The sequence below is a fragment of the Ochlerotatus camptorhynchus genome, unplaced genomic scaffold (genome assembly GCF_037179485.1).
Source record: "Ochlerotatus camptorhynchus isolate MF236.1 unplaced genomic scaffold, CSIRO-AGI_Acam_v1.1 ptg000406l, whole genome shotgun sequence".
Classification (NCBI taxonomy): domain Eukaryota; kingdom Metazoa; phylum Arthropoda; class Insecta; order Diptera; family Culicidae; genus Ochlerotatus; species Ochlerotatus camptorhynchus.
The window spans coordinates 1,194,845-1,219,742 of NW_027040892.1; positions in this window are offsets into that span (position 1 = coordinate 1,194,845).

The window sequence follows — 24,898 nt, forward strand, 5'->3', positions numbered from 1 at the left end:
ATCGCAACCTGAAATTTTCAGCAAAAATAAGCAATACTCGATACTTGAAAAGAGTTGTTAATTTTGTCAAGATAAACAACTTTTCTCCAAAACGTCAGCGAAAAAAGTTAGATTGTGGCGCCTCTTTGCGGAGGAGTTGTGAACTATTTGTTTATGTCAATAGATGGTCCTTATTATGATGAGAAATTTTGCCGAAGACACCAAGTCGCGGAAATGCTTCGTTTCGGAGTTATTAATTTTGTTCAGCTAGATTGCATTCCTGGCCCAGTGTGCATTTGTGGGATAGTTCTACCATTCGGGCTACCATTCGTTTATGGTATTTGTTTGTTAGGGATTTGTTTATAAGGGGTGACACATGGATTTTCAATGTATATGAATAGTTAATATCAATTGAATAATTTGTCTCATCTTCAACGAGAAAAATTAATAGTTTATACGTAAAATATCCAGAAATCTGTAATAAGCTTTGTTCACCTAACCGTTTTTATAAACTTTATTTAGGAGATTTGCAGCCACGAGGTAGTTCATCTGCATTCACCTAAGCTTTTATAAATTGCTATTTAACATTGAAACAAGTTTTTAGACGTCTATAAGGTTTGATTGATGTTGAACTAAACTTAATCTAAATGTATCCCAAGTGTACTTAAATCAACCTAATCTAAATGAACTAATTAACTCCTATAGTTAATACTTAAATTTAAATACCTAAACCTAATAATTATACGAAACCAATCTAAAACTAAAAGGGTTATCACCCTAATCCAGTGATAAGAGCGAAGAGAGGGAGAGAATTCAATTGCGCGTATGCGCAACCCATATCGTTGTCCACTAGTAGTGGTCATTGCCATTGCGCATTGTACATAGGATAGGATAGAAAACAGTTGTAAATATATAGTACAAAATATACCGTCGGAAGCGATACATCCCTTTTTCTGTCCTGTTGTCCGGTCGTAGAAGAAAAGGAAACAAGTGCAGTATTGCATTCAATTAAGAATTTCGTTGTTGATCCGAAAGTGCGCGAGTGAAGTGCAACTGTGTAACAGTAGCTATAAATATCTCCGATATCGCCCGAAAGTGATTAGGGCAATACAAGTGCATAAGGCACGACTTGTGAAAACACTGATTCGACATACATCGACCCCATCTACGTTGGTGTTTTCATCACAACAGAATCTTCTGGGCCGTCGATATTTTACGACGGTGGAAAATCCTTTGAAAAGGAACGGGTAAGCCCCATCAAGGTTGATGCTGTCTTTTGTTTTAGTTGTTTTCATCTTCGCCCAAGGAACATTTTTACAGCAAAGAAAATTTGAAAATTTTAAAGGAAAATTGGAAAAGTCGGAAAACTATCTTCTCTTCTTCTATATATAAAACAGATTGGCATACATAGGGCCACGAATGTTCGATCAAAAAAAAAATAATTTAGGGTGGAATCGTGAATGCTCGAAATTGTTTGAAACAAAAATTCAATTTTGGATGGGACGAAGTTCACCGAGACTGCTAGTTTTTATTATTTTTCTCTCGTCCCTTGATAATTAATTTTTGATCCACCCTCCCCCTAACCTATTTGAGTGATGTCGGACATAAAATGAAAGTATTATTTGCATCAGCCTAACTAAAATGCACCCAATTGCGTCAATATGGGGTTTGTACTGTCTGAAAGGGGTTTTGAAGACATTTCTACATATCTGGAACACATTTTGTTCAAGTTGGTGCTTCTATGATAAAGTTGATTATTTTCAAGAAGATACATTTTCGGTTTATTAATACATCAAGAGCAAATTTTCATTAAGTCGAAAGTAACATTCGCACCGATCCGAGAAAAATAAAGTTTTGTTTTGATGACCGAAAAGTAATTCCTATTTCCAATTAAACACACATATTCTCATAGTGATAGCAATGTTCAACATATTAAGCAGGGTTTTAATCATACAAAGCAGATCACTAGCTTTCATGCTAAAAATACTGTTTTTTTTAGTCAAAAGTTATTATACGTCGTTTGGTGGCCCCCTCAGTTTTATTTTACCTAGCAGTACAAAATCTTCTCAAAGCTATCCAATCGTTCCAATTGCATGAAAAAAAAATCAATTCAAAATCTGCATTGGCTACGAGAGAGTCACGCATAGATTTGTTGTGTTCATCAATTTGAAATCCATCGCAGCAGTCTGAAGGCGATTACAATTTGTCTCCGCCAGACCCGGCATAAAAAGTAAGTTGGCTACGATTTTAAGCAAAACATTTCATTACGGCTGGTTTTTGCATGGGGTCGCCCCACTGTGTGCATGGGTCTAATCGGTGCTAGTTTTCGTCCGTCATTGAAGCTAATGTTTTTATCAATCCTAAGTTTCCGATTCAATTTCGTTGAAGTTTTAAACTTATAGCATCTTAATTCAAATCTAACAAGCGTAGTGAAATATAATAACTCCGCATGGTACTCAACAAAAACGAAGCCATTTCACGGCCAATGAGATCGACTCAAAATTGAGTGGGTTTTCACTCAATTTCGCAAAAAAAAAACGCAAGTTTCACCAACCGGTGGAAACTAACGATTTTTAATTGGCTCACACTGGACTACACAGCAAAAAATAAAATTTAATACTACATCCAAGAGGATGTTAGTTCATGCACTGCTTATTAATGATAATTTTGTCCTTTTTGGCAAGTAATATTACACCATATTTTCGACACAATTCAAGTGCACCCACTTTGATGTGATATCAAAATTAATGTTTTGCTGTGTAGCCTATCGGTCCCAAGAACATCAATGAACGTCAATATTCTAGTACTACACTATGTTTGTTTTGATTCGCTATGAAAGTTTGACAGATAAAATGAGGGGTTCATGGATTGTCCTTTGTTTGTTTTTTTTTTTCCCTTTGGTTTGTTTTTTTCGTCGATCTTGTTTTCCGTGCTGAGCACCAATGCTACCGACGTGCCAGGAAGGCAGCTCCCACACCTGGACCCTACCTATCGACCCATCAGCTCATGAACCGGGGACCAACGGCTTTACTTCCCATCCGAAGGAAGGCGTGATCAGAGATGTTATGCCTCAGAACATCCCGGCGGCGCCGACTGGGATTGAACCCAGGCCTGCTGGGGTGAGAGGTAATCACGCTTACCACTACACCACCGGCGCCGTTGATTGTCCTTTGTTTCGAGGGGTACATCGATTAGCTTGGGACTGAAGAGAGTACCAGAGCTGAGCCAAAAAGTTGAGCACGTTTTTTCGGGACTTTGTGGTCTTAGAGTCACCTCTATGGTTTTACTCCCTCTAGAAGTATTAAAGCAGTTCAATACCAAATGACGAAACGATGAGAAAAGACTTTCACCAATATGCACAATTGACCACTTTGTCAAGCAGTTTTGGTGTGACTTTCTACCAGCGATTCCACAAAACTGGACCAACTAATTTCTATTTTTTTTGTGAAATGCACAAATGTTGGCTACTTTCCTCGTGGTTCTAGAAGAACAAATCTCAAAATAATATTTTATTTCAAAGTTCGAGTGGTAGTAAACGTCATTTTAACTGCTCGAATGAAGTAATTAATTGTTTGTTATGGGTTCAAGGAACATCTTACCTCCGGTATGTAGACCCAAGAAATGCAACGGTGGAGTAGATTGAATGCATAGTTCATGAATCCGCATCATTGGACATCTATCATGGAATGATTTGCCATATGCTTTACAAAAATGGAGGTGAAAAAAGTGGTAGCATCTTTTCGCCGTGGAATTTTACGAGATCCAGATCATTTGCAGCCTTTTCTTAACCAAATGAGTGCAGAGGTGGTGCAGTTTGAAATCAAAACGTTTGAAGCCACCCCATTGGACATCGATTATGGCTTGTTATCACTGATCTTGATTTTCGCGCGTCTTGTGTAGTTCGATTGTTGCGATTAAATGCGTGTGTTGAGTTTGGATTTTCGGAAAGGGTGTATGCGTGATCCAGTTTGAAAAACATTGTTAACTGCTTTCGGGAAGGTTACTTCATTTGAATAGATTTTGTTGTAGAGTCGGTCGTAGATTGTAGTAATGCAAGGGGCACGATAGCTATAGAGCGACCGTTTTTGCTTATTGAGCAGAAGATTGGGTTAGAACCCAAACGGAGTTGATCTATCCCAGACCTCTATTGTAGAAAATTGTAAATAATAGAACTCGGTAGAACGATTCGGAAACGTAATACACTGCCTATAATCGCATATCAGTCCCATATGGATTTTCGACAATTTTAAGATAACAACGCTATCCACTATCAATTGGCATCTACTTTCATATTACGTGATAAAACTACGGGCTTTGATCATGAAAAATGTCAAATGTCAATCGTTCAGAGGTCAAGTTACAGTGCTGCTTTTCGGAACGCCATATATTTAATATATATTTCTGATATAATAAAACATTCCATCTTCATAATAACTGATTTCAACTTGAAAAAAATATCAATTAATTTACTTAGATTTTTCATACATTATGTAAGAAGCGCGGTGGCCTTAGAGCGACCATTTTTGCTTACGGAGCAGAAGATCGTGGGTTAGAACCCTAGCCCCTTTACATTGCTTACTTGATAGGATCGCGTCATTTGCTTACCAGGCTTTAAAAGATCGCATTACCCTTCCTTCTCGTGACAACCGTGGAGATGTAGAGGTATACTCGATCTTTAGTAACAACGGGTGTCGAAATAACAATCCTTTCACTCCCAGATAACTGTGGAAAAACACGACATTCTCCGATTTGCATGAAACTTTGTATAATTCAATGATTAACATTTTTGCTAAAATTCGGCCATTTTATATCATGTAAATTTTCAAACTGGCGTTTTTGAAATTCAAAAAAAAAAAACGGGAACAACATTAAAATATCACATAAGAGCAATAAATTTCTGCCAATTTGGATCTTGTAAATTTTTATAATGACGTCCTTGAAGTTTTTCAAAAAATTGTTGCACGAAAATGGTATTTCTGATCGAGTCTGAGGCAAAGTTGTAGAGAAGAATATTTTTTTTTTGAGAAAAATATAAGGATAAAAAATGTGGGTAGTAATTTCAAGTAAAAATTTAAAAAAGTTGAAAACCTATACAGGGGAATTGGCTCTAATGTTGGCCTATGGATTTAATGGGCCAAATCATCGCTTAAAATCTGCTATTTATCAATTTTATCTAGATGAAGCGTCATTGGGACGGTACTAATGGATATTTTTGGTCGCTATTGAAAATTTAGTAGATTGCTGAATTTATGTATGGGCCCCAATTAGGGGTGTTTAGGCCGATATTACATCCATTTCCCCTACCTCAAAATGATTTTATCCGATTTTGTAAAGCTTATGAAAAATAAAAACGTTTGGAATGTTGTAATGATGGACACTAAAAATTGACAAAAATCGTGGAACGAAAACGTTTGGTCCAATTTTTGAACATTTTGTTAGAACATTTTGTCATGTGATTTGTGCTCAAGAAACAATTTTGAGACATTTTAAAACATTTTATTGAAAAAAAAAACACAAAAAAGCGTGAATTTAACCAAAAGTTCTTGTTCTACGATTTTTGACAGTTTTTCAGTGTCCATGGTTTTGAACATTCCAAAAGTTTGAATTTTATTTATTTTTAAATTTATTTTTTAATTCATTAATTAATTAATTAATTTATTTATTTATTTATTTATTCACTTACTTACTTACTTACTTACTTACTTACTTACTTACTTACTTACTTACTTACTTACTTACTTACTTACTTACTTACTTACTTACTTACTTACTTACTTACTTACTTACTTACTTACTTACTTACTTACTTACTTACTTACTTACTTACTTACTTACTTACTTACTTACTTACTTACTTACTTAAGTACTTATTTATTTATTTATTTATTTATTTATTTATTTATTTATTTATTAATTTATATATTTTTTTCATTTATTTATATATTTATTTTTTTATTAATTAATTAATTTATTTATTTATTTATTTATGCATTTGTTTATTTACTTATTTATTTATTTACTTATTTATTTATTTATTTATTTATTTATTTATTATATTATATTTATTAGCAAACGATCATGCAAATCGGAGAAAGTCGAGTCTGAAATTTAATTTGTTTGCTATTTGACCTTGGAAATGCTCTATACTAATGGACTGAGAAAAAATTCTGTCGATTATCCCCATATTTGAAAAGATTTTCCTGAAAAATCGAAGAAATTTGCAAACAGTACGTTTTTTTTTTGCGAATTCGAGTGAACGAAACATAAATTTGAGTTGGTTTTATCGGCCGTGTAAACGAAAAAACAAATCTCCTCTACCCGTGGAACACCCAGAGGAAAATGAAACGGAAAGTGTTTTTCTCGGTGATTCGCGTTATCTGCAAACATCAGAAAGGCCAATTGGTAATGAAGTAAATCGCGAAATTGATTAAAATGATTGCCGAGAAACGCGTGTTTGTCTGCGCTTTTTTTTATTTCGAGTGCGTTCATGGACAATGTTGCGTCAGAGAGAGGGGGATGGGGAGGGGGGAGGGGGGTATCAATTTGAAGCAATTATCATGTTGTGAAAATTGAATGTAATGTTGTTTGTGTTTTGCCTACTTCTTTCCCTTCCTCTCTCTATATCTTGCTCGATTGTATGGAGGTAAGTACATATATAAATGTGGTGAATGCCTTTCTTTCGCTGTTGTTTGCCCGATTAAACGGTTAGATGCCTCGCAATAAAATCCAACCGGCAGACCACATTGAATAATGATTCAAAACGAATTAAGAGCTTAATAAAGACACCTGCTGGACGGATTATGTTTAGGTTAGCAAAACAAGGGTGGTATGCACCATATGAAAAATAACTGGATATTCAGAATAAGCTTTGATTTCATTATTGATATTAACTATTCGAGCTCGAGCAACAAACCAAAATCATATTTTCCAAATGACCAGCGTATTATTACTGATAAGTTGAGGAAATAACCTTTTCAACGGTACAAAAAACGTTAGAAAACGGATGAGTAGAATCTGACATATATGGGAAATGGTTCTAATGATAGCCTATGGATCTAAGATTGGGCCCATCGCTAAAAATCTGCTATTTATCAATTTTATCTAGATGAACGCGTCATTGGGACGGTACTAATGGATATTTTGGTCGCTTTTGAAAGTTTAGTCGATTGCTGAATTTATGTATGGGCCCAAATTACGGGCATTTAGGCCGACATTACATCCATTTCCCATATCATTTTGAAAAAAAATTGTCGAGTTAACTTTCAGTGTGGTGCTCGAAGAGTTAATTGATCAAATATTTGTTACTTCTAAGGATGGCTCGCTCTTCCAAGCATCATTTATTGATTTTTAATTTATAAAGCTAACGTTAAGTCCAATTGAATTTTCAGTTAATCCATCTTAACATAATACCATTAATGCCATTATTCTCCCGATCAAACTTTAAAATTATAACTAAAAAAGCAGCTTTGAAATTTCCGAAATGACACATGAAATATGACAATTTCCGAGAAATTTATGGTTCTCAATAATTTTAAAGAAACATCAAAATGTGAATTCACAAATGAGGCCATTGAATTTACAGTACATAGTTAAAGAAATCTTTTCGAAATCTGAATAACACATATTTTGAATTCCTTTTGTCGTGACTGCAACCCATTGCATTTTCAAAACAAATTCATTCACTCTCAATTTAATTAATTTCCATTTTTACAAGCATTCCTGCAGAAGGTTAATGCAAAATGCATCAATTAGCGCAACCAAGGTATTTCACCATTCAATCGCACGCACTTTTATTGCTCATCTAGCTGTAGTGATGACCCGAGTGGCAGCCCGTGGGGAATCGCCCGCTTCGCTATGGGAAAATGCAACCGGGAAACTAACTGCGAAGGTACGTGCATTCCTTTAATGCGCATTTGTGCATATTAGTCTATCGGGGCTCGGTGTTGAGACGTGTTCACATCAGATAACACCGATTGCGAATCGTTATAAGACAGTAGTAGTGAGGTGAGGGGGGGGGGGGGGGAGGGCGCGAGGGTACCGCAACTAAGCACAGCTAATCTCATTGTGTGAACTGGGGGTTGTTCGTAATTACGTCAACGCTCGATCTTTATGCAGCAAACGAGATTGAAAAGTGAGTCGCCAGCCGCCCTAGGGGGAGGGAGTGCAGACTACCCAGTTAAGTTTTATGTAACGATGACTCTGGTGCGATAAAGTTGAAGGTCTTGCCCAGATCTCGTTTTTTTTTCGCGTATGTCAATATGCTGCGGAAAAAAAACAGTTTACTCTTTTGATGAGAAAAACTTGCATCGTATCGTGTCGGATGCAAGGCGAAAGAGAAACTATGAGGAAATTATCGCACTTTTTCCCGTTCGTGCGTGGTTGGTCTTTTTTTTCGCGAATTAAGCTCTCAGCACTCGCAGATGCGACTTGAAAAACCGGCAGTCACACCACCAACAGCAACGGAACTGAGCTGAGCTGAAGAAAAAGAAGCCCAGCCCAAAAGAGGAACAAATCTCCGTTTCCCACGGAAGTGAGGCGCAACGCAAATGTAAACGTATAAACTTCAAGTGAGCCAAGTCTACATCTTCGTCATCCGTAACTACCTCTATGTATGTTCGCGAGTATGTTTGAGCAACAAGAAGGAACCTGATGCCAGCATGGAGCTGGAAGCAATCTGCTATATACCTAGGTTCTCTCAGCTGTTGCGTGTGTCTGTACTTGAGTTGTGGATTTTGTTTTTTCGGGGTTAATTTCCACTCCACTTGCAATTGGGTCGAAGTGAAGAGACTCTTCACCAGCTTTCGCAAGCCGGTAGGATCGTATTAGGGGGATTAGGTGTGGTTTTGGGAAGTGGGTCCCAAGATGGTGTACAGTAATTCCTCCAGTTATGCGGTGGATTGTACTGTTCAACCACCGCTATTTTTCGGCTGTCCATCAATTAATTGTTATGGTAGATAACTAGTTTATGGTTGACACTAATCGCATACAAGCAAACGTTTTTTGTGTGGACGGTAACACCCACTGCATAAATGAAGGGTTTACTGTAGAGTAAGCTGCGATAGACTTGTTACGATGAGTTCTCCTTCATCGCGACTTATTTTACGATTCGATTGACCGTCACATAATTCAGTTTTCTTTTACACAAAGTATTAAGGTTCAAGAGTGCTGGAAGAGTAGAACAAGCATGATAACAATTGTGTTCATGAAAGACTTCAATAAATTATTTGCCCTCAAAATGATTGGGAAGTTGAAAAAGTCTCCAAACGGGGCCAGGCATTGAACCCATCTCTCCCAGTCTGGCGTGCCTAACCAGTATGAAGTGGATGTTGTGTCTATATAGCAATTCAAATCAAATGTAAAAGGAATGATTGATTGGATGGTTTCTAGTGGTCGTAAACCGATTTGGGATTCGATTTTCATTGCTGCTGCTAATACTGGCTTCATGAGTATGGAAATTAGATCTTCACTATCGTAACTTTGAGGTTGCTTATCACTTGTACGATTAATGTTTATATACAGTGGTCAAAAATAAATAAATTATGTGTCAGGCCATTAGAACAAAATATGTTTTATTGGATTTTTCGAACTTTTTTGATAGCTGTTAGACGCATTTTCAAGATTTTCCAGGACTATTTGGTGGGGAAATTTTTTAAGGTTTTTAAGATTTAGTGAAGTTATTTGAGAGTGCTTTGATTGAGGTTTTTAGTTTCTCAGAAAAGAAGACATTATATATATCACCTGAATTTCAGGTTTTACAGTTTGGGATTTTCCATAAATTGAAAATCTAGAACCTTGAAAACTGCAAAAACTAGGTGGAATATATAGCACACAAAAAACAAGTTGCTAGAGCGACAATCACACAATAAGCTTTAAGAATATATAGTTGTATTTTAATATAATTCTTCTTTGAAGGTTTGAAGCCTATTTGATTCATTATTGAAGTTCAGGGGATCGAGATGCTAGTTTATTGATGAAGATGGTTTGAAATTTTTGATTTGTTAATATAGAAGTCCTTCCAAATTCAACAAAATTTTATGAGATGGATTTGGAGCCAATAAGAAAAAGACACACTTTTAAATTAAATTGGTTTCACTTACGATATTTCTTCAAAACAAATATCAAATATCAAGTTCTGCTGAATTACCTGATATTTAACAGTATATCGATTGGCTGGAACGATGGAACAATTGGCAGATTATTAGGGACAATAGCCCAATATTAGGGACATTAAACCTATGAAATTTATGTTTTTTCTTAAAGAAAAAAAAAAAAATATCGCTGTTAAAATAATGGATACAGTAACAGAAAAATTCATTGCATTTTTATTTGATTTGTTTTCAGAGAAGCTTCAACATTTGGTAGTAGCATTAGACTATATATTTTATTAGGATTTGTATTTTATAAAAACAAATTAAAAATTAAATTAAATTAAATTTAAAAAAATATGGAATTGAAAAAAAAATCGAAATGTGTAGTTTTGGAACATATACAAGATCCTTGATTATGGTGGGCGTTGTTGGCCAGATTTGGATTTTCAGATATAATCCTAAATAGGACCTAGATTATTTAATACTCAAGTAACCTCAAGTCCGTACTTCGTCACAATGTTTCATTGTGATTATTCAACACTCAAAGGGGTTAAATATAAAATTTGGGGTTTATGTGAAAGAAAGGGAACTTGGAGTGTAGAGCGCACAGCCATTTGATGGGTTTATTTGATTGAACGTCATTTCCAATTTATATATTGATACATTCAAACTATTGGCATTTGGTATTTGAGATAAGACAGAGATATGATGCGGAGGGCCCGCTCAAGGGGAGCGTAACCTATGTTATGGTTTCCATTTATTAAATAGTTCAGATAGGCTGGAAATGACAGGTTCATAGTGAGAGAATGTACCATATGGTGACTGTTTACTGATCAATATCAGATTCACATTGTCAGGCACTGTCCAAGAATAAAGGGATTGACGATGATTTTTGAAGTTTTATTTTGCATTTGCATATAATTGTAATTTTAAGTTTGTTTTTGTAACTATAAGATAAATAGTTTACCTCATTTGAAACATTGAGTTGTATAAACTTGACGAATCATACATCTAACACAGTAGTGGTTACAGTGTCGCATGATCTAACAACCACTGCCTGCAACTAATGTTGGAGGGGCCAGCAGGGTTGACAACGGATCAAAACTAACATAACTCTAACACTAAAATGATCCCGAAACTAACGCTCATTCATTGCACTTTATGTCATAAAGTAGTTTTATTTATTTTCGGTGGTCATTGGCTAAAATTTGATTTTTTATATAAATATAATCCTAAAAAGGACCTAGATTATTTAATAGTCTAGTCACCTCAAGTCCGCGCTCGGTCACAATTTGTATCAACCATCAATGCACCGTTCGAAAAATTCATGTAAATTTCTGCGAGATATAGCGCACATAAAATTAACGCTAGCTTTGCCATTAACTTACGCGATATTTCGTGTAAATTTAAGCACAATATCGCATAAATTAGAAATATTGTTTGCAAGCTTGTAAACGATTTCGATGTTTATGCCAAGTATAGCTCAAAATTAAACGAAGGGAGATTTCATGCGATAGTTAAAATTCAGAATTTTTTTCTGTGTGGGTAAAGTATAAAATTTGAGATTAATTTGAAACAAAGGGAACTTGCAGTGAAGAATGCACTGCCCACCGGTTGATACAAGTCTGGGCAAGTAAGTGGGTTAGGGTTTAATGATTTCTGAATGGACAATACAGTGCAGGTGGATATTTTATTTTATACTCTCTATATTATAATCTTTGAATCAGTTTTCGGGTTTTGGGTTAACAGAGGCAGAGCGCGGAGGGTTATAAAGTACTATCAGTTAAAACTGTGTTTTTTAGATTTATCTCGATATAGCGGATAATCAAGTTGGTGTTTGCTGATTAAAAGAATGGATGGGATAAACATTGAGCTGTCTAAAGTTGGGAGTTGTTGAACTTGTGGTACTTGCACAACATTTTATATGAGTATCCAAGTAACCAAATAGTCACAATGTAGCTTTGAATGTGGGTTCAGAGTGAGACAATGCCACTGAGACACAATATGGTAACTTGGGTATTCGGATAAAACTATTACTTATACTTATAAAAAAAACCTATTCCTGGTTGTATCTCTTTTTCGTTTGCATGCATTCCAGGTGGTGAGCGAACATGATATGGGCCTGGTCTACGATTCAAGATTGGTTTCTGTAATGATAAGTATCACGATCTTCATCGAAATGTAAGTATTATTGACAATAATCATGACAATCAACTCGTATATACATTGAAATACATATATAAAAGGGAAGGGACGGTCCAACAGGGCACCCGATTGAAGTGATTTGGACGGGGAGAGTGGGAATGCCAACTCCCTGTTGATAACATTTCGTGGATAAAGGGCGGGCTCTTCTCCCCACCCATTGGGCATCTTCCTGTTTGGGGACTTGTTTTTTTTTTTATTAATTTAATTTATTTCATAAGGCTCAAACGAATTAACTTTACAGAGCCGAGGATTCTTGGTCACTATACAATACATCTTTAAAATTTAGTCAAAAGGTACAACACAATAAACACTTTATCTTCCGCTATCCAAAAATCCTCGTCCATCAGAATTGGAGTCGCTTCCATTGGTTTCATTGAATGGCAGTTACGCCATCGGGGGGCAGAGCGCTTCCATTGCAGCAATGGACGCAAAACATGGTCATCACTCACACACTCATCACGAAATGGTTGCTTTCCAAAGTCGACGACGCATCGACCGAAAGAACTGCTGATGAAGAACAATGAGGAGGACCACACAATGGTTGCTGCCGATAAACAGACGATCGCGTGGCACACATCGAGAGTGGCCTGCTTTTGTCGACAGCCGAGTTGACACCGTTTGGGGGCTTGTCTTTTTGACCAATTGGCTGATCAAGTTGCTGGAAGGAGATTCTTTATTGTTCCGTAGATGCGTATAGGTGACTTTGCCTATCGATCTACCCAATCCGTCATACAGCGACATGTTGAGAACAATCAGAGGTTATTAAGCTTGATCAAGACAAACAGAGAAGAGAGCCCACTGCTGTCGGACTTAGTTTTCGTGCTACAATGGGTGGTAAACCACTATCATCATCATATACAAGATCCCAGATTAAAAAAAAAAACAACTATTTCGATTCTGGAAAGTTTTTAAGGCTCTACAATTTGTAAACAAAATTTCTGTAGCATTCTGAGAAGAAAACTTATGTAATTTTTAGGAGAATTATTTAAAAGTATCTAAAATGTTAATTCAAAAGAAAAACCGTGACAACATTCTGGCAAACATCCTAAGGAAGATCTGACCAGCATTCCAAGATAATTGTGAGATAATGTCCTAAGGAATTGTGAAATTAATTCCAAGAAATTTCTGGGAAGTAGAATTGAATTTCTCGGTGATTCTTAAAATACTTCCATGAGAAGTGTGAGAAGAACTTCAAAAAGGATTCTTAGTTGATTCTGAAGAGAATTTAACTTGAAAAGGAATAGGTAATTTTGATTTTAAGTTTAAGAAAATTTTCAAAGTAATTGAATTCTTAGGATAATATTAAACGAATTGTATGAGGATTTCAAGAAATTTATCAAGGGTAAATTCAAAAGATATTCAAAGAGATTTTCAAGGTACTAGAAAAGCTCTGAGTGTTTTTTTTCTTGTGAATTTATGGAGAATCCTATGATAATTCTGAGCCATGTTAATTATGGATTTTTTTCCTTGATTTTAAATAGATTAATGTTAAACCCTTTGAAAAAGTAACGGAGTAACAGTTAAAAAAGTTGAAATCTGCATGGCTCAGAGTTTATGGCGATTCCATAAGTTTAATTTTACAGTTATAGTATAGCTAAAAAATACATAATCAGTTAGTTTACTTCTACATTCATTAAAAATAAAATGATTTTTTTCGCAAAAAAAATCTCATACATGCAGCACCGACTCAGCAGGTGCACGGAGAAAAAAGACTACCCAAAAACAATCACCCTACTGCTTTCTCTCTGAGATGATCACGTTGGTCATGATGAGAGGAGCAACACAATAGTTGGGTAAAGAAGAACTGCATTATAACACACCATCGACTGGAAATGCTCTCGCAACGTGGGGCTTTATGTAGTGATGAAAACGTCGCTAGAACTATTCCACAGCCGCAGTCAGTTTATGAGCAAAAAGAGGGACGCACATTTTTGCCTGTGGACTTGGAGACATACTTCAAGTCCCCGCGTACATCGTACGGGTTAGGCAAAAATGTGCGTCGATCTTAAAAAACTGTCGCATTAATGGCCCTTCGCTCATTTTCAACTTCTATTCAATTTTCATACTGCCGTACTCTAACGGAACTATCCACCTACCCTCTTCTAAAGATCATTCTCTAGCTAATAAATCATCACACTAAAGCTTCATGTTAGCATTTCCAACCAACTCTGGAAATCGTTAACTTCGCGTATGAAGTAACATAAAAACACTTTGAATGTACTATATGCGATTTACTCAAATTTGGGTTATTGGGCTGAACCCCGGAATTGAAGGAAAAGTACTTAATTTTGGGTAGTTTTTCATCTCCGCGTGGATTTTTTGTTTATTTTACAAAACTGTGTTCCAATTGAAGAATTTTAATTTTAATTTGACGGCTGGATTTTTTTTAAATAAGGCCGACAATAAATTCATTTTAACAAACACCTAGTCGACAATCGGTCAATCAGCAACAGAAGGATTTCCGAGTATATTAATTTATTTTTGAAGTGTAAATTTTAAGTGAAAAGTAACCAAATGGAATAAAGTCTAGCTAGAGATTTATCTAGTAAACGGCGAGATTGAATATAAATTCTGATTGCTGTTTGAAAATCGTTTGATAAATACTGTCGATAATACAGGAATGTTCGAATTTGATTATCGAACTGTTACTTAGAGGCTGAATAAAGTGTCTGTAAGGCTTTGTGCACACATTACGTATGTGACGCACGAAATAAAAGACGTGTCCATTCTTTTTTAAATTAAATACGGTGCGCATATAATTTTATGCTTACGCTACCGATACGCTGTATCGAGGCACCACGCCATGGCAAGTGCACTGCAGTTCAATCGATCGCTGAGTACAAAGTTCTACACGCGAGATATTGATTATTTTATCACGCTGACCTCAGCATAAGTCGCTCCAGAAGTCTCCCCATTAGAACCCGTGCAAATGCACAATGTAGAGCAACAACGAATTTGATGAACAGTTTCTGAAGTCTATTCAGTACAAGTACTTATAGCCTTTACACTCTTATTAAGGAACCGTCTGGGTAGTCACCGTTCGATACCGTTTAGAATCCCTCTCTCTGTCTACAGACTGTTTAAAATGACAGTCTAGCCAGTCCGCCGGAAGTCCACCGCCGTCGAAGCCGATCTTCGTGAAGACGGATCTACAATAACAGAATTTCTATCACACGTAGCATATGGAGCCGGAGGGAGAGGTTGAGCTTGTGTTACTTGTTGTTACATAGAGAGAGGAGGGGGTAATGGGAAATGTTACGTAACAGATTGACCATAGACCATTTCCAGTCCAAAACGCAAACCGGTTGGACATGAGTGTTTCCGATTTGAATGATACATTATTCATATGTTTTCTGCTACCAATGATTGCATTTTTCATTTAAAATTGTGTTTTTTTTTTTTTAGAGTAAGTTTAAAAAGAAGCGTATTCAAAAATGGATTTAGTTTTTCAAAAAAATCATAACATGAAAATGATTGATCTGATCAAAATGACATCTGAGAAAAAGTTGTAGGTAATTAAGTTTTCTTTGAGAAAAAATGCTTTGAAAGAAAAAAAATCAGTAAATTCCTAGTAAAAACATAAACTTTGATTTTCTCAAAACATCTTCTTTCGATTTTTATTTTTTATTTTTTTGTAAAGAAAGCGGAAGTAATGTCTAAAATTTGGAGAAGAGTGTATAATTTTCCTATTTTTTGTTGATTTTCACAATTTAATTAAATTGCATATTTCTTAGTAAAATAATAATTTATTTGGGATCTACGCATAATGTTGGATAAATTTGCACATAGAAACTTTTTTCCTACGTCCAGCCGTAATCAATTTAATGCGAGTTTAAAAAATAATAATTAAGAATATCCAACATTTTAGACCATTTTCAAATGTTAGTCGTTAAGTCCAGCACCAAAATGAGTTTTCGATGATTGTATATCAAATAACAAAAAAATCATTCTCAGATATGGCAACAGTCAGTCATGTCCGTTTATATCTAGGTGAAGCGGAAGAGAAACAGGTTTATAAGTAAATAATCTCCGATATACCCATATAACCAACACACCCGCTAACAGGAACAGGTAGGGTAGAGAACTACTTCGGCCTAATCGCCCATTTTGGGCCTATCGAGCAGAAAACATCAAATAAATCCATGATTTCAGAGTTAACAAGTCATTTATGCGTTTGGTACGATACTTTAGTTAATAAGCTACAGAACGAAGTCAATGAGAACGCGTGATATGAAGGTTTGCACCCATAATTCACAAAAATAAAAGAAGCGCTCCGACCGAATCAATTTTTATCTTTATCCGATAGGCCGAAGTGAATTCATTGGCCTTTCAATGACGTTTCAATGCGTTAGGCCGAGTTTAGAATTCGTAAGCCGAGTTTGGCGTCAAGAAACAGTGTTAGACTTTTGACAATATCTCAACGATTGGTTTCTCTTTATCAAATCATACGGTACATACGAAAAGGTAAATAAATTTGAAAGCCATCAGTAATAATAACATTCCGTTTGGTGCTAAACTACCCTAGATTAAGAAAGACTAAGTGCGGGTTGTGCTTAATAGGCCGGAAATGGGGTAGTTAACCCTATCTCGCGATATCACAATTACTTAAAAAAGCCCTCCTCGGAGGCATCTTACACTCACACTTAAAAAAAGTTTGCTATAACCAATTGTACCTAATGACATTGTAACCAGGCATGGAAAATAATTTAAATTCATTTCATGCAATGTAAATGCATTTACCTCTAACTTTTTTTTTATCAACAGCATTCCGCAAAATGATGTATAGAGATGTAGTAGTTTTTGTTATTAGCTACAACTTTTGTCCATAACTCAAATCTGTATCTCTTATGCATCGTGAATTAGAACGGGCAGAACTTGTTACTGTTTTTCAGTGAATGTAAAATACATTCACTGAAAAACAGTAGTGGTTTCTGTTCGCTCTGGTCCGTCATACATAAGAGATACGGATTTGAGTTGTTAACAAAAGTTGTAGCTAATAACAAAACCTACAAAAGTTTAATACACCATTTTGCGGAATTCTGTTGATGAAAAAAGTTAGGGGCAAATGAATGTAAATGAATGCACGAAATGAATGCAAATGATTTTCCATGCCTGATTGTAACTATAGTGCTATATATTGGGAAGTACTTCACCTGTTCCATTCAGTTAATTTCTGTTTCAAGCGTTACTTATTGCTACATAGGGGGGAATGGGGACCAAAATCCGTATATCTGTTTGCGTTACGTAATTTGTGTACCGCCCTCTAAGTAGAGCGACGAAATGTCGAAATTGGAACAGCCAATTATCTGTCAACGGCTAGGAAAACGTCATTCCAATCGAGCGGAAGAGCTGTCAAATGGCTACAGGCTCTCTAAACGGAGATGAAAAACTACCCAAAATAAAGTACTTTTCCCTCAATTCCGGGGTTCAGCCCAATAACCCAAATTTGAGTAAATCGCATATAGGGTAAATGTCGGCTTCGGCACCTATTGACTGTTTTCGGCAACCAAAATTTAAACGTTAATTTCACTATGTTTTACCATCAACATACTTCCCTGAATGTATCCAAATGGTTATTTAGTCTTTCAGCTTCAATCTGATTATATTTGTAGGACCGAGCAATCCTGTTATGCCAGATTTTTCTTCAAATGAAGCATACGTACTACAAAATGGGGCTGATTTCGAGTTGCCGATAATAGAACAGCTGGTTAACACGCAGTTCTAATGGGAAGGTTGCCGAAGAAAAAGAGGCTGCCGACAATAGTCACACTCACCTGAGAAGTTTAGAGCGTTGTAAAAACGCTTTCAAACAGTTTTGAAGAATTCTGTCGATTGGAATGGATAGAGAAGCAAGCAGCAGATGAATTGAAACAAACAGGCACGTCATATATGTGCGTGACGCTGTGGAAATGCTAATAGAAGTGCGGACGCTGCTTAGATTGACGAGAATACGTAAATTCCCCTAGTAGAAATGTTAACACCAGAAAAAAATACTTATTCCTAAGGAACCTAAGGAACTACCCAAAATTAAGTATAATTCACGTAAATTTTGAGAATATGCAATTTACTCAAAAGTAACCTAATGGGCTGAACTATATTTCTAGATAAACATTTCAAAATGTCCTATCTGCATTCCTCGATTCTCTTCATCGGACTATCTCTTTCTTTAATAACTCAATTTCAAAAGCATTCCTTGCTGTGTTCAAAGTTCTAAGCGCAAGTCAATAACTTCTGCTATCAAACTGTGTGGCAAAAAGAGCACGAAATATGTTTGCGTAGGCGTGGTTATCAAAAGATAAAGTCGATGAAGAGAATCGATCAAAGCACATATGACCTTTTGAAATGTTCGTCGAGATTTGGGTCGAATCTCTTGTTCCTTTTTTGATCACAATAACGAGTGCAAGTGTGAGGCTCAACTCAAAATTAAGAAAAACAGAACTCAAATTTTGGGAAGTATTTTTTCTCAGAGAAAACAAATATGATAGGGTTAGTGATCCTAATCTCGGCCTATGGTCCTATTTTGGGCCTAACGCTAAAACTCAGTTTCAAACCTCCTTCGGCCTGATTTTTCTGCTGCATAATATCATTAGTAAATGAAAATTAGTGACCTTCAATCCTGAGTTTTAGCGTTAGGCCCAAAATAGGAGCATAGGCCGAGAACAGGTTCCGTTCCCCTATTGCCCATTCGGCTGAAAACCAATCCAAAGTTTTGGTATGCAGCAAGTGTAAAGAGCGGTACACAATGCATCCGGAGATCCGTTGCTGCAAACTTGACAGTTAGACAATATATTTAGCTGTTATTGTGCTGCAACGTATCAATTCCGCATCCACACTCGCGACTCCAGGTTAGTGGTGCGACGGCAATAGTAAGAATTTGATGCCATATTTCTTTATCGTTTACACTACTCTTATGGGCTGAGATGAGGCCCAAGTAACAATTTTGGTTTTATCATAGTCTTGCAGAATGCTTCAAACCCTTACCTTGCAATGTTACTTGTAAGGGGTTCGTAAAAACAATGGGGGGGGGGGGAGGGTGTCAGAAATTAGAGCTTGCCAGATAAAAAGTAGGGTTCAGCAAATAATCCTGAGAAATGTATCTCAAAAAGAAAGTTTAAAATCAATATTCTAAAACAGTTATCTTATCAATAAAATAATAAATGAAAAAGGGTGAAAATTGAAACTCTATTCCATTTCAGAACAAATATTAATAAGCTAGTAAAATGTGTTAAACCGCATTCGTTTACGACTATCGCTTCTTTATTCTAGTACTCGTCTATAAAGCAATTGAATACAAATCCCACAGATTAAGCCCCGCACTTTTCCCTCGACTTAACAGCTTTATTATGTTGCGTAGCGAGTAAGAGAATACATTATCAAGCGGGCACCGACGACAAGAGCAAAACAAAAACTCAACACGGAACATAAAGCATCACATTACATTGGCTACAGTTAGAAAGCGCTTACGTAACAACTAGTCAACAGGAAAGGAGATTAATTACACTAGTTCTAACTTAGCGATCGTGGTATTTTAGTTTGTGTTATCAGCATCGGTAGCCTGAGATGGGTTGAACCGCTGCTTTAGGTAGGTATTAGTTACAAATGCGGCAATTTTCGGAAACTGTTCTTTTGTTAGCAAAGTAATTCTCAAATTAAATACAATCATTCCGGGCGATACGGATGGGTGGGATTTTCCTTACCTTTGTCGATACGCTGAGTGGCAACAGGTTCAGCATCGATTCCGAGCGTGATATCACCTGGATGATGAAGGGACATGGAATGGAAAAGAAGAAGAAGAACAAGAAAATGTGTGAGGTGAGTGCACAAATGCTTTGTGTGTTTGGGTGGTGCTGATTTTTGGAGAAATGCATACAAGGATTGACATTAAACACATAGAATGATATACAATGAATTCGGCCAGTCATACCTTTCACCTGTGATATATGAACAGGCGGTTCAATAAATCCCAATTCCAAGCCAACACAATGGCTCCGATCTGTACTGGGAGAATTCTGTTCCTCATCATTACAAAGCAACACTTCTCCTACAACAGACACAATCGGTGAGCTGTCATGCTCCGCTGATTAGGCTCCGACTTCTATCCATTTGGGGCCAAGCATCTGTCATAACTTAGCATAAATAAATGTACTGACTCCCAGTGCACATCCAGCAGCACATTTCATAACTCGACTTTTCATTCAAGTCATTGTTCGTTCGACTAAGAGCCAAGACGTGCCGCCACTGCAGTCGCCACCATACGGTAATAGATAGATTCGATTTCGTAACTCGCCCATTTTCCACATGCATTATTTATTGCAAAGTCTTTCTCCTCTATAGCTGGTAAACTAAGGCCCCGATGGACAATCCGCACGGCAAGGGAAAACTATTGAACCTGAGCCACACACACACACATCCCGTTGTTGTTGCTGTTTCTGTTGCATGAAATTTACCCGAAAAAGCAATAGTACATACCTACGAACCATCTTTCTCCAAACTTTACGACACACGCCGTTACACACGTAACGGTACAATTTATGGCGAGCCCAAATTCGGAGGTTTTATTTTTATAGGCTTGAAATGCGAAAATGGAAATGGGACATAAAAGAATACTTTCACAATTTTCAACTATCATCGTTTCCTATACTTACTTACTCAAAACTAATAATTCTAAGCTAACACTTACTTATTTGGCTCTAATCGAATTTCTGAATAAATACTAGTGAGTTGGACCACCCGCTGCACAGCTCGAAGGAGAAAGCATTACGTTTAAATCCTTATTTTTCACGAACAAACCACCCGACCGTCACTGGTAGCATCATCGTTCAATGGAAAGCTCGTCACGTGACGTGGAATTAATGCTAGAAAAGTGCAACAACACCGGGTAGGTAGGTATGCAAATCAAAATCGCGATCCGATCGAAAAACGATTTCAGCCGGCCTGCTACCATCATTGAAAGAAATATAACAAAAACAAATCCAGAAGTGGAATAGAAAACAACAATAAAAAAAAACTGAAGCTGTCATTCGCCAGCTAACGTCAGTGAAAGTGATTTTTTTTTCGGTAGGGGTGCAACATTGAAGTAATAAAAATGCCTACTCCAATTCCAAATGGAATGAAATGATACGCTGATTTGAAAAACGAATGCGAATATGCAAAAAGCAGAAACGAAGGAAAACTGAAAAAAAAACATAAACACAAATCGGAAATGATGCGAAGCAAAACTTAATGAAGGAAAACAGTAAGTAGGGGAAGGGGAGGTAAAATGAGCATAACAAGTAAAATGATCACATCATGAAATTATTAAAATTCTTTAAATGTAAAAACCATTGATTGAATTACCTATGTGCTGTTATTTTGATAACTGAACCCTTAAAAACCTCACTAGGGCGAAATTGCTTTTGTAAACAATGGTTTTAGCTGTCGTTATTGTTATTATTATTAAAATATCAACCTTGTTTACGCGTACAGAATTTTGATGATTTCACCGTTAAAAAAGTCAACTGTTCATTTTAGCCCCCACTTCCCCTAGCCAAACCCGGCGAGTTGTGTTTTGGTTTGCCGTCTGCGAAGAAGTGGGTGGTTTTACTGGAGCAGCACAGCACCGAGATGGAGAGGCGGTAGACACTTGCTTACTGCGCTGCGCACCTGAGGTAGTGTGTTTTGATTGTTCGAATTACGCGCTCGTAAATAGCTATTCATTCGACTCACTTTGACGGGTGAGGTGGTTAAAAGTTATTACCAGGTGGGTTGGTGGGTGGAAGGATGGAGATAACCCTCTCGGTCGCGATGAGTAAAAGATGTACCGGATGATTACGGGTGGGTACGATTTTCGGTTCAATTGATGATCTTGTTAGGCTGGAAATTTTCTTCACTTCCTTTGGCCTGGAGGGCAGACCAAGATACCACACCAGAGTGTCTACTGATTTTGCTAAACAAAAAATACCTGGGTTTTCCAGGTTTTTCTAGGACTTCAACGGAGAGTTGCCAGGTTTTTAAAGAAATCTAAATAAAAATATGTTTTTTTTTTCGTAGAACAATAATTTCTTGAATCCTAGATCAAAAAAGTACCAAAAGTCAATCCAAAATATTTTCAGAATAAAAAGTTTTTTTTTGTCGAAGCTTTAAGAGTTTGTGGTATTGTTAGATGGATAGATAAAAAATCTGTTCTGAAATTACGCATTTATGATAGTTAAGTGTTTTTATGAGTGATAAGTGGTAAGTGACGATTTTAGAGTTAATCAAATGCCGTAAACGTGTTTATTTAAGTTAAGTGCCATAAGCAGTTTTAAAAGAAAAGCTTTTAAAACTATTAAAAGTTGCACATTTTTTGAACAATTTAAAGACATGTACTGTAAAGTCGAGGGGGGCGACACATCTAAATCTCAAGTTTAGATGGTCAACAAATCTCACACTAGCGAATCAATCTTCGAAAAATCTTCTTTCATTTGTCGCATCTACTTGCATCGCTCATCAATTTTTTGCAGGAAATCTTCAGAATCGTCATCAATCTTCTTTCTATCTACTCAGCGTGCGCGCAGCTAGCCACAGCAAAACACAATCTTTTTTGCATCGTAGATAGAGTCGTCTCCCTCGTGTAAAGTATATACTAGACTGCCAGCGAAAATGGTAATTTTTAATTTCGCTAACAAACCATATACAAAATGTTTATTGCCTCGAAAAATGACCCTATGCAAAATTTGAGCTCAATCGGACATGATTTAGGGGTGGCGCAAACGCGTCAAAGTTTGACTTTTTTCACTCTCGAAAATCTCCGAAGGGGGGGGGGGGGTGGGGGTACATGAAATTTCGGATATAATTTTTTTTTTTTATGCCAAATGTCTTAAAAATGCATGAAACGTCGAGATTTGGTGTTATCCAAATAAATTTTTTTTTTTCGAAAATCGACTTTCTGGGAAATAAAAAACCTGTAAAACTGTTCACAATTGCCTCCAACCTGCTTATATATCGAATTAAACCACCATTTAGGATCTAATACGAAATAATTCACTAGGGTGGTCCAATTATTCTTCATTAGGGTGGTCCAAAAATTCAAAAATATATGAAAAACCACAACTTTTCATCAGAAATTCCTAAAATCAATTGTAAAAATATCTTGAATTGCGTTAATCTGTTTTTTTTGGGAATCATGAGTTTTACACAAGAGGAACATTTGCCTGAAAAGATGAAAAAAATCTTGTTTTATACTTTGCCATATATTTCCTTATTAGCTACACCAAATCAGATTTCCTGGTACTCTTATAATTTTTTCGATGATCTTCAACTAATTGTAAAATGCACTGCTTTTAATCTTCATCCGTTGATAGTTTTGAATTGTATGTTTTAATCGCTCTGCATTATCATTAACTACTTCCAAACATTGAACCCGTCTTTTGGCATTTTTAAACTCGATGGAACTACTCCACTGCTCCATATCGACATTCAGCAACGACTTCGGAATTTGGAGAGCTTTGAATAAGTTTTCAATACCACTGCTACCTTGTACAAACGAGTGTAGTTCAATCGTTGAAATATCGTTGGATTCAACAATGGATCTGGCTGTAATGTTTTTATGAGTATCTGTAAAAAAAATCATTAGAAAATTAAATGCAAATGTATCAGTTAAAGCATTTACCTGATAGAAGTAAGGCTTCGATGACCTTTTTCTTAACCGGGAGGTCTACATTTTCGTCGAACAGACATAATCCGATAAGGCTGTTGTCCAAATATTGCAAGTGAGTTAAAATTCCTGTATGTACTGCTTTCGCAACGTCTTCATCAACAGTTTCATATTCCTTCAATATTTTTAACAGGTTCAGATCGTTGTTGGGTGCCATCGCAGCACACGGAGAAAGAAACCAACTTTTCAAATAAATTTTTACAATGAACACACAAAATCGAGCTAGTTGATTTTTAGTTTTATCTGGTAAAGCAAATTCATGCCGAAGAATAAACATTTTCAAAGAATAAATGATTTTGGCCATCCACCTTGCATTGTGGAACGCACCAGGAGCTCTTATTTGTAATTTTTCATCGATTTTTCCACCCAAATATAAAATGGCAAGTTGTAGAACCTCTCGGTAATCACCACGGTGGTGTTGCTCTCTAATTTGTTTTTCATAAAACTCCAATAACGCCAATCTTTCTATTTCAGAAATAGCTATTCAAAAAAAAATCATCATCCATAGCGGAGATGAACCAGCCTGCGGCTGAAAATCTCCTAAATAGAGATAATAATAATAATAATCATGATCCATACCTGAGTGGTATGAAGTCTTTTCCAAAATGTACCATTTTGATTGGAATTCCTTGAAAATCTCAACATTTGGAGACTTTGACGTTTCAAATTTCAGAATTTTTAAAGCTTTGCCAAGTAGCAGTTCATGTATGTGGTGTCTACAAGGGAGGCCTATAAGTTGCCTCTTAAACAATTTGTCCAGGTACTGACACGCACCTTTTTTTCTACCGGTGTTTGATGCAGTAGTATCAAAAGATGTAAACATAATTCTGAAAACAAACGATAAAATAGTCAGAATTCTGAGGTGAACATACAAGATTTAAGATCATACCTGTCCGCAAGCCCCCATTGGACGACTGCATTGTACACCGCTTCTGCTTGTTGTGCCCCCGTA